General features: G+C 41.8%; 1 long non-coding RNA gene across 1 annotated transcript in view; it reads right to left on the reverse strand.

Annotated features, from left to right (window-relative positions):
* Nucleotides 1-12,201, reverse strand: part of LOC311600708 — a 28,901-nt gene that overhangs the window by 7,127 nt on the left and 9,573 nt on the right. Inside the window, exon 2 of the long non-coding RNA XR_014780323.1 lies at nucleotides 1,414-1,538. This is a non-coding gene — a long non-coding RNA (uncharacterized lncRNA). The remainder of the gene's footprint in view (nucleotides 1-1,413; nucleotides 1,539-12,201) is intronic.

The following is a 12,201-nucleotide window of genomic DNA, read 5'->3' on the forward strand; positions in this document are numbered from 1 at the left end:
GTGTTTCTACCCCCAGGAACTTGAAGGTGTAAGCCTGCGTTAGAAGACTGTGCATAAGTGTTCATAGTAGCATAATCTGTAAGAGCCCCAAATAGAGACAATTGAACTGCTTGCAGCATACCCGTAATTGAGTAAGGTGATTTGAACTATTGACCAAAATGAGATGTTGGCCCACGTTTACAACACAGATCAGTCATAAAAACCCTGTACATAAAAACCCTGTGACTGAGGGAATACAGTCACATAGACACACAGACACACACACACACAGAGAAACAGGTATGATAATGATTCTATTTATGTGAAGTGTTGAAAATAGACAAAACTGGAGGATAGAAGTCAGTTTAGCATTTTTTTAGGGTCAGGTTTAGGGTAAATGAGAGTAACAAATTTCTTTGGCAAATGATGAAATATTTTAACACTTATGGTAGTGACAGAGGTACGTGTGTGAGTACAATGGAAACCACTGATCTGGACACTTTCAAATGAATTCTAGGGGCTGGAGAGATGGCTCAGAGGTTAAGAGCACTGACTGATGTTCCAGAGGTCCTGAGTTCAATTCCCAGCAACCACACGGTGGCTCACAACCATCTGTAGTGAGATCTGGTGCCCTCTTCTGACCTGCTGGCATGCATACATGCAGGCAGGATATTGAATAAGTAATAAATACATCTTTAAAAAAAATAAAATAAAATGAATTCTATAATATGTGAATTAAATATCAATAAGAACTGTCATGGGAACTAGAAACATGGCTCAGTAGTTAAAAACACTTGTTGCTCTTGCAGAGGACCCAGGTTCAATTCCCAGCACCCACATGGCGGTTCACAACCATCTGTAACTCCAGTACCAAAGCACCTGATGGCATCACACACTCACATGGTACAGACAAACAGTCAGGCAAAACACCCCCCCCCCCCACACACACAAATAATAAAATAGACCTCTAGTAACATTTTTAAGAGAAACATGAATCACCATTTCTAAAGTGTAACTTCAATTAAAATCAGCTGTAGAGCTGGGAAGAGGCATACAGATCTCTGAGTTTAAGGTCAGCCTGGTCTATAGAGTGAGTTCCAGGACAGCAGGGCTACACAGAGAAACCCTGTTTCAAAAAAATTTGTAAAAAGGGGTATATAATATGCGCTCTCTGTTGATTAGAGGAAGGAGCAAGTGGATCATGTCAAAGTCTTACAAGGTAGGAGGACCCACCTTTGATGTCCAAACAGCACCCTCAGTTGCCTTGCGCAGAATTTCACTGACTACTGTTCTCCAAAGTACCTGGTACGACTCACCATTAGAAGACTCTCCAATTTCAGATTATAATACAAATAGCATAACCCAGAGAAAAGAGAAATGAGCCAGTATGAGGGAGGGTCTGGCTCTGATTGGCTGCAACTCTTCTCCACTTACCACATGGATGTGAGGTTTAGCACTCAGCCTTTAGAGAGCATCTCAATGTGCAGATGCAAAGCAGGGAGTTTCTGTCTGTATCTCTGGAGCTGTTTTCCCATTTCTTGTTGGGCACTTGTGTCTCCCTATTAAAGATTTTCCAGTTGTTGGGATTCCTTAGACCTTGAGAAGACAGCTTCCTCCCCCTCCTCCCCTGCCTTCCTTCATTTCTGATGCTGGACATTGGCCAGCAGAGTTACGTGTGATTCTTAGTTGATCGCATACCTTAACAGTAGGCAGAAGTGGGTTTCCCTTTGTTTTCAGTTTCCAACAGTGTGGTAGTTAAAAATTGGCTCCTATCAGAAGACTCTCTCTACACCTAATGTACTATGCCTTGTGCATACTTGATTAACCAGCACAACACGTACAGCAAAGAAGCAGGTGAGAGATTTATCGATTCTGGCTGCGGGAATGGAAAAGCAACCTTGAACACTTCATGAAGCCCCATAATGGGCTTCACAAATCAGCTCTGCAGCCAGCTTAGCCAGGCAAGAATTCAAAGTTCTTATTTTTTTTAAACAGATATAAATTGTATTTATTTTGAATAGAATTAGTGTTTTAAAAAATACATTTTGCTAGCTATCTTGGGAAAATATTTCCTACTGGCTAATACTTTGAAATAAATTTATAGGATGAATAATTGCCTTAAAGTTTAGAACCTACTCAAGGTAAAGTCCAGTGATCTGGCAATTCTAGAAAATTCTAATTGGGCTACAGATAAGAACAGGTCAGTATTTAATGAGCTGATATTATACCACAAATATTTGTTTTGTGGGCACGCAATCCATCTGATTCTAATATGTTAACAAAAAGTATTATGAGGCTGGGTCTTCTGAAACTAGATATAACCTTTCTTTAAAATTCTAAATCACATCAGAATAGAAGATAAGAACTGTTAAGCCATCTTTCTACTAATTAACTTAGAAAAAGAAATACAGAGCATAATGATTGCACATATATTTACAACAGTAAAATTTACTTTTCTACCCAAATTTTCATGATGATCTGTTTGTTGGTTTGAGAACTCTAAAAAGAGGTCTGTCTTTCTTTGAGTGTTGGTTCTCATTCATTGTGGCTTTCTGTTTACAGTAGTGATTCTACCACCCAGTGAAAGTGGAGAATCCCTTTTATATTATCTTATTTTAGAGAAATACATTAAAGTGGAAAAATGTAAACCATCCCGTTGGCTGACAAGAAATCTGGTGGTGCATGCCTTTAGTCCCAGGGCTCAGGAGGCTGAGGCAGATGCATCTTTGAGTTTGAGGGCAGTCTGATACACAGAGCAAATTCCAGGACAGCCAGGGCTACACAGAGAAAGACAGACAGAGAAAGAGGGAGGGAGGGAGGGAGGGAGAGAGAGAGAGAGAGAGAGAGAGAGAGAGAGAGAGAGAGAGAGAGAGAGATTCTTTCAGATAGCTAAATTTTTCGCCCTTGGACAAAATAAAAATGTCCAAAATTTTCAAATTGGACTTCCATAAAAGAACCAAAATGAGTGAAATTCTTCATTCTGATTCTGTCATGACTACTTATTTGGATACAGAGGAGGAGGAGAGGGATAAAAACTTCTTGATTTTAAAATGCATGGTAAGGCTTATCACTTAATGCTACAGAGAGTCTCATATTTATGGTTGTGAGCCTAGCCTTTAACGGCTGAGCCATCTCTCCAGCCCCTCATATTTTTTTTTCTACCAAATGTTTCCAACAGAACATTTAGCACTGCCAGCTTTAGGAAGACCTTCCCTTTGTAGACAGGAGGGACAAGTTAGGTGTTTACAGGCAGCTGTCAAACATTCACTACACCTCATTACAGTAGAATGTCTCCTGCCCTGTACCTGTGATGCCTCAGTTTACAACGAGAACTTCAGCAATTTCTCCTTTTTCTGCTTTCTTTGATTTCTGTAGTACTGAGAACTCAACTCAGAGCCACCAGCATGTGAGGTAGTCGCCCTACCATCCTCAGACCTGATTTCCACATTTTACGTACACTCTTAAACAAAACCAATCTGGCCACCATAGCGCCAGACATGGAAAGCCTTTTACTCCCCAGGCTCTGGCAAAAAGCAAGCGTTTCTCATTAAACACAGGGGTCACATGCCCTTCAGCCTACTAGTAAGGTTGTTTTAGGTCACGTGCAGAGAAAACAAAATAGCCACTACTAATGAAAATTTTCTCCTACAGAAATATATATATATATATATATATATATATATATATATATATATATTTTTTTTTTTTTTTTTTTTTTTTTTTTTTTTTTAGGCTGCCTCAGCCTCAGTTCTTACATAAAATCACCACACGCTGGTCTAAGGTCTTCTAAAATGTCTCAAGTCTCAGGGTAAAGAAGGGAAGGAATGTTTGATAAAAACACACTGGCCACACTGGCCACACTGGCCAGCCCATTCGTATATCAGGACAGAGGGAGCATGCTAGGTCGGTTTTTTTCTCATCCCTTTCTTCCCTTCCCACACCATGTTGAACTTGATGGACCGAAGGTAAGCTTCTCCATTGTTTCAGTTCCTTGGAATTCCTCAAGCCTAGTTGCCACTTGTTGTTAATAAAACTGAAAGAAAAAAAAAATGAGCGAGAGCCGCCGCCGCAGACAAGGCGCTTCCTCACTGCAGGAAGAGAGGAGAAATCTCATTTAAGACGCTAAAATAAATTTGCACAATGCTTTAGGCAAACTGAAAACAAATAAAAAACCTCTTTTAGAAGTGTCCGTGAATTCGTTTCCAGTAAGCCCTGGTGTTTGCATTTTTATCTGTTGGTCTAAAAGCTTATGGATAGAATGTTTTTCTATGAAATGCTTTGGGGGTGGGCAGATGATCGGTTTACTGCTAGGGCAGACCATGCTGGAGAGAAATCCCGACTGTGCCACTACGGCCAAGCTGGTTTTCAGCCCCAAACCAGATCTTCAATATTTCTGTCCCACGCCCACTACCCCGCCTGGATTGGCTCTGGTTTCTATGTTTTAACATAACTGCATTATTAAGGTAAAATTCATATACAATAAAGTTCACTTGCTTCGAGAATACAGTTCAGTGGGCTTTAGTATATTCTGATGTGCAGTAATCACTACTGTCAAGTTATAGCATTTTCATCAAATAACCTCAGCTCTTGTCCCTCAGGAGCAGCCTGTAGCCCCGCTCCTCCATACAGTGTCTACTGAGGACATTACTTACCAACAGTTTTAAGAAATGTGTGATTCTCTATGACAGGTCTCTTTAAACATTCCTAATGTTTTCAAGATTCAGCGTCTCAATTAATTTTAAATTAATTTGGGAACACTTTTAAACTTACAGAGAATTGCCCACCTCTTCTGGGTATCAGCTATCTACACTCATCAGAAACGTCACCCAGGCGACACCCATTTTATAGAAAACGTGATAGACGAAGTTAACGAGATTCTTTTTCTCGTTTATCATTTTGCAAGCAATCGGGGATTAAGAACCAAAACTAGCGCCCCTCCTCCCAGCAGTGCTGGTGACTGAATCCAGGGTCTTGGGATGCTTGGACAACTCTATCTACCAAGTTCTGCCTCCAGTCCCTCTTTTAAAACTTTCAACATGGGACAGGGCGCTTACTCAGTGGGCAGAACACCTGCTAAACCAGCACAGGAACCCAAGTCTGATTACATGCACCCCCCCCCAAAAAAAAAAAACAGAGGAAGAAACAGAAGGATTCCAGTGGCTCATGGATCAGCTAGTTTAGCCAATGAATGAGCTCCAGGTTCAGTGAGAGACCCTGCCTCAAAAAGACAGGGTGAAGAAGCAACTCAAAAAGACATATCACTGCCAAAATTCCAGCCTCCTTAAGTGACCAGGCATCCACACACACATGCAGCCCTCCTAACCTTTACCTCACAACAAATACACAAATTCTCCTTATATTATGATAAAATAACACATCCTTTGGCTAAGGAGGGGAACTCCAGGGTGCTTGGCGGTACAGACTCCCAAGGCCCTCTGCAGATCCACTAAGAAAAATCTCCTGTGGAAGGAATCTGGAAACCAACTGGAAGCATGTGCTACCATCAGAATTTATAGGATAAATATAGTACACTCTATGGTCTTATATTTGTTATTCGCATTTAGTCATATAGAGCACTATTGCAAAGATATTTCATTCGAAGTATATTGTAAAAGGTAAAATATAACTCAGTAGTCAAATGTTTGCCTAACTATAGGGATCAGTCTACAGCACACACACACACACACACACACACACACACACACACACACACACACACACACATACAAGACCACATGCTCACACTCATGCACACACACTCACACATGCTTACACCCTTGCCACACTCATGCATACTCACACATGTATACACATGTTTTCATAAACACATGCTCACAGACTCACATTTATGTACACATGTAAGACACATGTCACATCACATCTTGAACCACCACTGGAGTGTTGTTAGTGAACAGAAGTTCTTCCAGCAATGGAGAGAAAGACACTGGCTCACTGGAAGGTGGTGGAGCTATTCCTTTGGTTATACAAAGCCAAACTGGTGGTTTGGAGTACAGAAAGAGCACAAGCTATCAAATGAAACCCAAATCCTTGGTTTGGGACTCTCTGTGAGTCACTGCTCACTCTAACTCCATTTCCCTTTGGGAAAAAATGGAGGCAGCTGAACACCTACTGGCAAGGTGATTTCTAAAGTAAAGCAGAGCACATATACAAAAATACTCAGCAAGGTATTATATAATGTGATATTTTTCAAAATGTAATAATAATAAATTCTCAAATCCATGTATTTTAAAAAGCTATAGTATTATAACAACTTTTCACAAAGCAATATACTATTTTAGGTATATTTTGTAAGTCCAATTATAAAAAAAGAATGAGTCTGTGAGAGAATTTACTTTCCTCCTCTGTGCAGTCCTCTAAAAACTGTATCAATTCTGATAGCATTACAGTTTTATATCCTATGTTATTGAAAATGCCCTCTCAGAAATATGGGAAGACAACTGAGGGTGGACGTTCAGTTTGAGAAAATGTATAGAAATGTAAAGTAGGTAATAAAATTCACAGACCCTTTCTGCTACTTAGGGAGAAATTCTGAATGACTATAGTTGTATTATTGAAGAACCTTTGAGAACACAGCTGAATTTAAAGTGAAACGAGTGCAGACAGATCTTCCAAGCATCTCTCTGTGTACCAAATCTCATAGTGGATGATGATTACAAACTCTGACGTTTCTGATAGCTTTGTCAGACTTAGAATGGTAATATTTGGTGCAGAGCACTGATGTTTGTATAATTTCCCACGTATGGAAATTTGCCACAAAGACTGTTTGGTTGCTAAGATTTTAAGGTCGCTGAGAAGGACACTGAATGTTTATGTAGATATGGTAGAAAGAAAGCATGTCTTTAAAGTTCTGGGATCAGAGGCTGGCCACCTAGCCTGATTCCACAAGAAGGACAAACAGCCATGGAAACTGCCAGGGCCACAGATGTGATGTAGCTGTGCCTTCTGCTGCCAGTGCCCTCAAGTGCCCTCGATTCAGACCCCCAGTCAGTCTTCCATCAGGAGAACACAGAGAGAAATATTTGGTATGAAGGAGTAGCTATGGCTAATCAAATGGGCTTAAATATTTGGCAGCTGAAGAAAGAATTCAGCCGTGTGGTTGAGAAGCGGGTCACTGGAAGGTTATGTTAACCCGAAAGCTCCCATTCCCCATTTCCTCCAGCCTTTTTACCCTAGACACACCTACACTCCATCCCAGCAGAGATGCCACAAGATCCATGTTTGCACTCCTGGGGGTGATGATCCCAGTTTTTCCAAGGTGACGTCAGTATCGGCAATAAATGGAACACGGTCCACACAAGTTTTCCCCTTACAATTTTAGTTGAGGATCTTATTTTTTGAACTTAGGACTAGTGACAACATTGCAAGATGTAAAAAACAGGAGACTGCTCCCTTGAGCCCCCCTGGTCTGTTGATAAGACCTTTGTATACACCAGACCAGTAAGGGCAGCATAGAAACCAGGATTTGAGTTCAGCCACTCGTAGTGCACAACACGCCCTTGTATTTTGCGCACTTTCATTTGTCTAGTGGTTTCTTCTCATTGTTTGTTTAGAGGTATCATGTGCATCAAGTTGAAAGGAAAGGGCCGATCTGGTATCTGTGAGCAGATATGCTGTAAGAAACCCTACTTTAATGAACTTTTAATACCAAATTGTGACTCTGTGCTACAAAAGACTGAGTCCTTTTCTCCCTAGGAATAGTAATCCAGGCACAGAGCAAGGGGTGGGGCAGGAGGCTGGTTCTCAGATCTCTTTGTTTGCCATGGGTGTAGGAATCTTTCTTTAGTGCATCTGCAGGTGGCTTGACAGAGATTCCTTCTTCCCAGCTTCTGGCTCCAGGTGATAACTGGTCTCTCAGCCCCTCTGCAAACACCTTCAAAGAGTACACTGCAGATATGAAGGGCGGGAGACTGGCTTTCTCCAAATACAGGGAGACTGTGCTCCGGGAGCAGGTGAAAATCATATTCTTAATCACAAACAAACACAATTAGCTGGCAACTAGATTAAGATACCTAATCAGGGAAAATTATTTAGAGGCTCTTACGAGCAGCACCCTTTTTTGGAGAGTTCCCTAGTTCCCCTTTGAGATAATACTGTGTTAATGAAAATACACGTTCACAGGGGTGCCCCTTTTAGAGGCATTCCTTCCCTTACAGTGACATAATGAGGCTTCAGTAAGAGAGATAAAAAGCTGTAAGAGTAAAGAGTATTTTCAAGCAAAAGAGGAGATACGAGAAAGTGTAATCAAGTCTTTGCCAGCTTCAGTCCAACCGCTGGTCATAGAAGAAAGCGTTGGCAATCCTTTATTCCCTCAACTAATTCGGTTGCATTCTCTACTGCACACTACAGCACTGAGCACAAGGCATGCCAAAGCCATGCACAGCGCAGGCGACTTCACAGGGAGCTGGCGCTAACGGGCTAAGGTTAGATGACAAGCAAATAAATGTAACGACTGAATGTAATAAGTAAAGAAATAATGGAGCAGACAGGAGAACAGTGGCACCAAGTTGAGGAAGAAGAGGGGAGCCTGATTATCATAGGCGGGGTCGTCTCAGAATGTGTAATCAGAGTTAGCCCCAGAAAATTATCTGTGTCCTTAGTAACCTACACAGGGAAGAGGACAGACGCCCTGAGGGAGAACGATCTTGCCATGTTCTAGAGCAGCGAGAGCCTAGCTGGCTGGAGCTTTGTAGTAGGAGATGAGGGTAGAAAGCTAGAAAGAGCATACACATTCCTGGAGGACCATGAGGCTACCACTGTGGCTATGTCATTTGCAATAGGATTGAGCTGGAACTAGAGACTATGATGCTGCAAATGTGCACCGACTGTCCTCTTGCTACTTAAGAAATGCTCAAGTCAGGCTGAGGATGTAGCCTGGTGTGATGGTAGGAGGAAAAGCCTAGGTTCAGTTTTCAGCACTGAAAAACAACCAAAACCAAAACCAACTCAAATCCTGTAGGAAAGTAGTCAATGTATCTTATTGATCATCTTTATAAATAAGGTATTATAATTTGTTTGCTAACCAGAATAAGCCCTGGCAAAAGCAGATCATAGAGACCCTGTAAGTTACTGACTGCTGGAAATTTATAACTGAGTAGTCATGAAAGATGCACTTTGCAAGTCTAGCTAAATCCTACTGAGGCCACACCAGTTGCTACATGCACATTTGACTGCTATCTGTCAACTCCTTCATGCTTGGAGCCCTTGCTTTAGCAGAGGTTGCCCCTTCTGCTCTGGGACATTTTACCAACAGCTATTGTGTAGGCTTGCCTGGGCCTCTTGTGCATCAGGAAAGGGAGAGACTTGCTCAAAGGGAATACCTGGGGTAAGTGCCTCTCTTAGTTTGGGTTACTGTTGCTGTGATGAAGCATCATGACCAAAGCCATTGGAGGAGGAAAGGGTCTGCTTCTCTCACAGTTACATATAGCAGCTTAGCATCAAAAGCAGCGAGGGCAGAAACTTCACACAGGGCAGGGACCTGGAGGCAGGAGCTGATGCAGAAGCCATGGAGTGGCGATGCTTACAAGACGACTCATTGCTTGCTCAGTCTGCTTTCTTGTAAAACCCAGGACCAGCCTGGGGATGGCATCACCCTTGGTGGGCTGGGTTCCTTCCTGTCTGATGAATCTAGTCATGTGACCTAACTGGACCTGACTGTTTTGGGCTCTGAGCTTTTTTCAGGGACAGCAGCTCATGGTTGGATGCAGATTTTAGAGGTGGTCAAGTATGTTTCGGAGAAATGGGGGTTGGTCTTGGTTTCATGTCTCCCCGACGAACTTTGTCCTGTGGAAGGTGGCCGTGACTCATGGGAACTTAATCATGCATAAAAAGCAGTATAAATTAGATGGGCCAGTCCCTACCTTGAGACAAGTCAGGAAATTCGACTTGTTACACATTATTTTCTTTGTGTAAGGTCATTGAGAGTGATGGGAGTAGGGCAGAACAGAATGGTGACCATAGTCTGTGAGATAGCTCTTCAAAGATGTCTATAAATAATTCTGAAAATCTTACTGAGTGTTCTTCTTTCTTCTTGTGGTTTTGTTTTGTTCGTTAAAAAATAAAAAATATTTACTTTATTTATTAATTTTCTGTGGTGCTGGGGATGGAACCCAGGACCTTGCCTATCCTAGACAAGTGATCTACATTGAGCTTTGACGGTTTTGAGTAGGGAAAGTCCATGCGATCAAGCAAATTTCTAGTCTTGCATAATCCATGATTGCAATTCCAAAAATCTTATTTTTGTTTTTTTCATGGTACAGTGCTGTAATTTCAAAACTCCGAGGGATCCTGTTTAAGCCAAACAGAAATGATGCTTTATGATTTAGTTTTTAACTGTTTTCCAAAAGAATTTGCGAGCAGGAAAAGAGACTGAGTAAGAAAAAAATTTTTTTCTTTATGGCCACATTGATTAGCTGAATTGAAAAAAAAAATGTTAATGTGAAAACTGGGCCTAGAGAAATGTGTGTACAGTCTCAGAACCTACGAGATAAGGCAAGAGGACTGACAGATTCAGGCCTGGGCAGAGCAGGGAGGCAGCTCAAAAGCAAAGCAAAACCAAATGGAAATTTAAATCAGCAGCTCTGCTTCCTTCTTCTTAAGCATTTGTTTACTTGGTGTGTGAGACGCACGCACGCACGTGTGCTTGTGAAGGTAAGAGGACTGAATACAGGAGTTGCTGTTCTCTTCTGACCCTGTGGTTGCCAGGCTTAGTGAGAAGTGCCCTAACCTGCTGAGTCCCCTCAGGGACCCCAGCTCTTTGCTTTTCTTTCTTTGGGGCATGGAGGAAGGGAGGTGCTGGAGAAGGGACACCCAGAATTGCTGGCACACCTGGAAGCAAAGAAAACAGAGGACAGATTGGGAAGATGCTGTGGCTGGGGCATGATTACAGCGAGAAGGCACACAGGCATGCAGGGGTATGGGATAGTTCTCGGTTTCCCGTGGGAAATGGCTTCTACATTCCTGCACATACACCTTGAATTAACTGAGAAAACTACTATAAACTACTATATAACACTGAAAGTCAGTATTAGAAAGAACCTTAGGATGGGATTGGAGTTGGATGTATTGTCAACTCAAGGCATATATGTGCACATGTGTAGGAATAGTTACATATCTTGTGGCCATGGGCTTACATATACGAAATCCCTCATTCGTGGGGCCTATGCCTTATGGTCCCCCCAGAAGACACCTGAAGGCAAGCATAATACCGCCCTCTATATTACTGTTCATCCTATACATACATTTCAACGGTAGTTCTATTTATAAATTAAGACACGTGGTAAAAGGTTAATAATTATAGCAATATACTACAATAATTTATTTAAAACTTTGAATTGTTCATTTTTAGAGTTTTCCATCTAAAATTTCTAATCTGTGACCCTTGCCAACTGAAACCACACAAAAGGAAGGTGTGATTAAGGGACTGACGTGGTCCCTGGCTGCTCAATATGCCTAGAAGTAGTGATGCCTCAGGGTCCAGCAGAGCCCAGGCCTTCCATTCTTTTTTTCAGAAACAGATGCTCCTGACTCCCTGCAGACAGGGCCAAGGCAAGGAAAGTACAGGATGAATCTTGAATGTCTGATTATGCCAGATGTATGAAAATGGGCAGAAGTGACTAGGAATGGAAAGATAAAGAGAAAAGCTCAAAGGGTGGCTTCAAGGTCAAATCTGAAACAGTAGGAAACCTCATCTGATATCAATTAAGGACAACAAACTGTCCAATACAGAACCTGTGAATCGATGCCTATACCAATAACACACACACACACACACACACACACACACACACACACACACACACACAAATAAAAATAAGGAATGCATGAATATACAAGGGATAACAAGAAGAGAATCTTTTCCTTGTCATTTGTCAAGTACAGGTCCGGCCCTGAGTAGAAGTCTGATAAGGCAGTTTCTCCTTTGGGGGAAAAAATCCCAAATATTAAAGGGGAAATGATGACGTCAAAGTAGAGATACTGAACACACTGATGTGGACAGGTGACTGAACATCACCAGTGCCTTTCACACCCACACAGGAGTGCACACCATCCCCCAAAAGTTTCCTGCAAATAATGCACAGGCCAACATCAGCCTGACTAAGCTGTGAACGTCCTTGCAAGGAAAGACTCTGAAAGCTAAAAGAGACTCAGAAAAAGATGATGAGACCTGACAGCAAAATAGTCTGTACAATTTCATAATTTAGA

This window comes from Acomys minous, assembly GCF_964271855.1.
Source record: "Acomys minous genome assembly, chromosome: 1".
Classification (NCBI taxonomy): Eukaryota; Metazoa; Chordata; class Mammalia; order Rodentia; family Muridae; genus Acomys; species Acomys minous.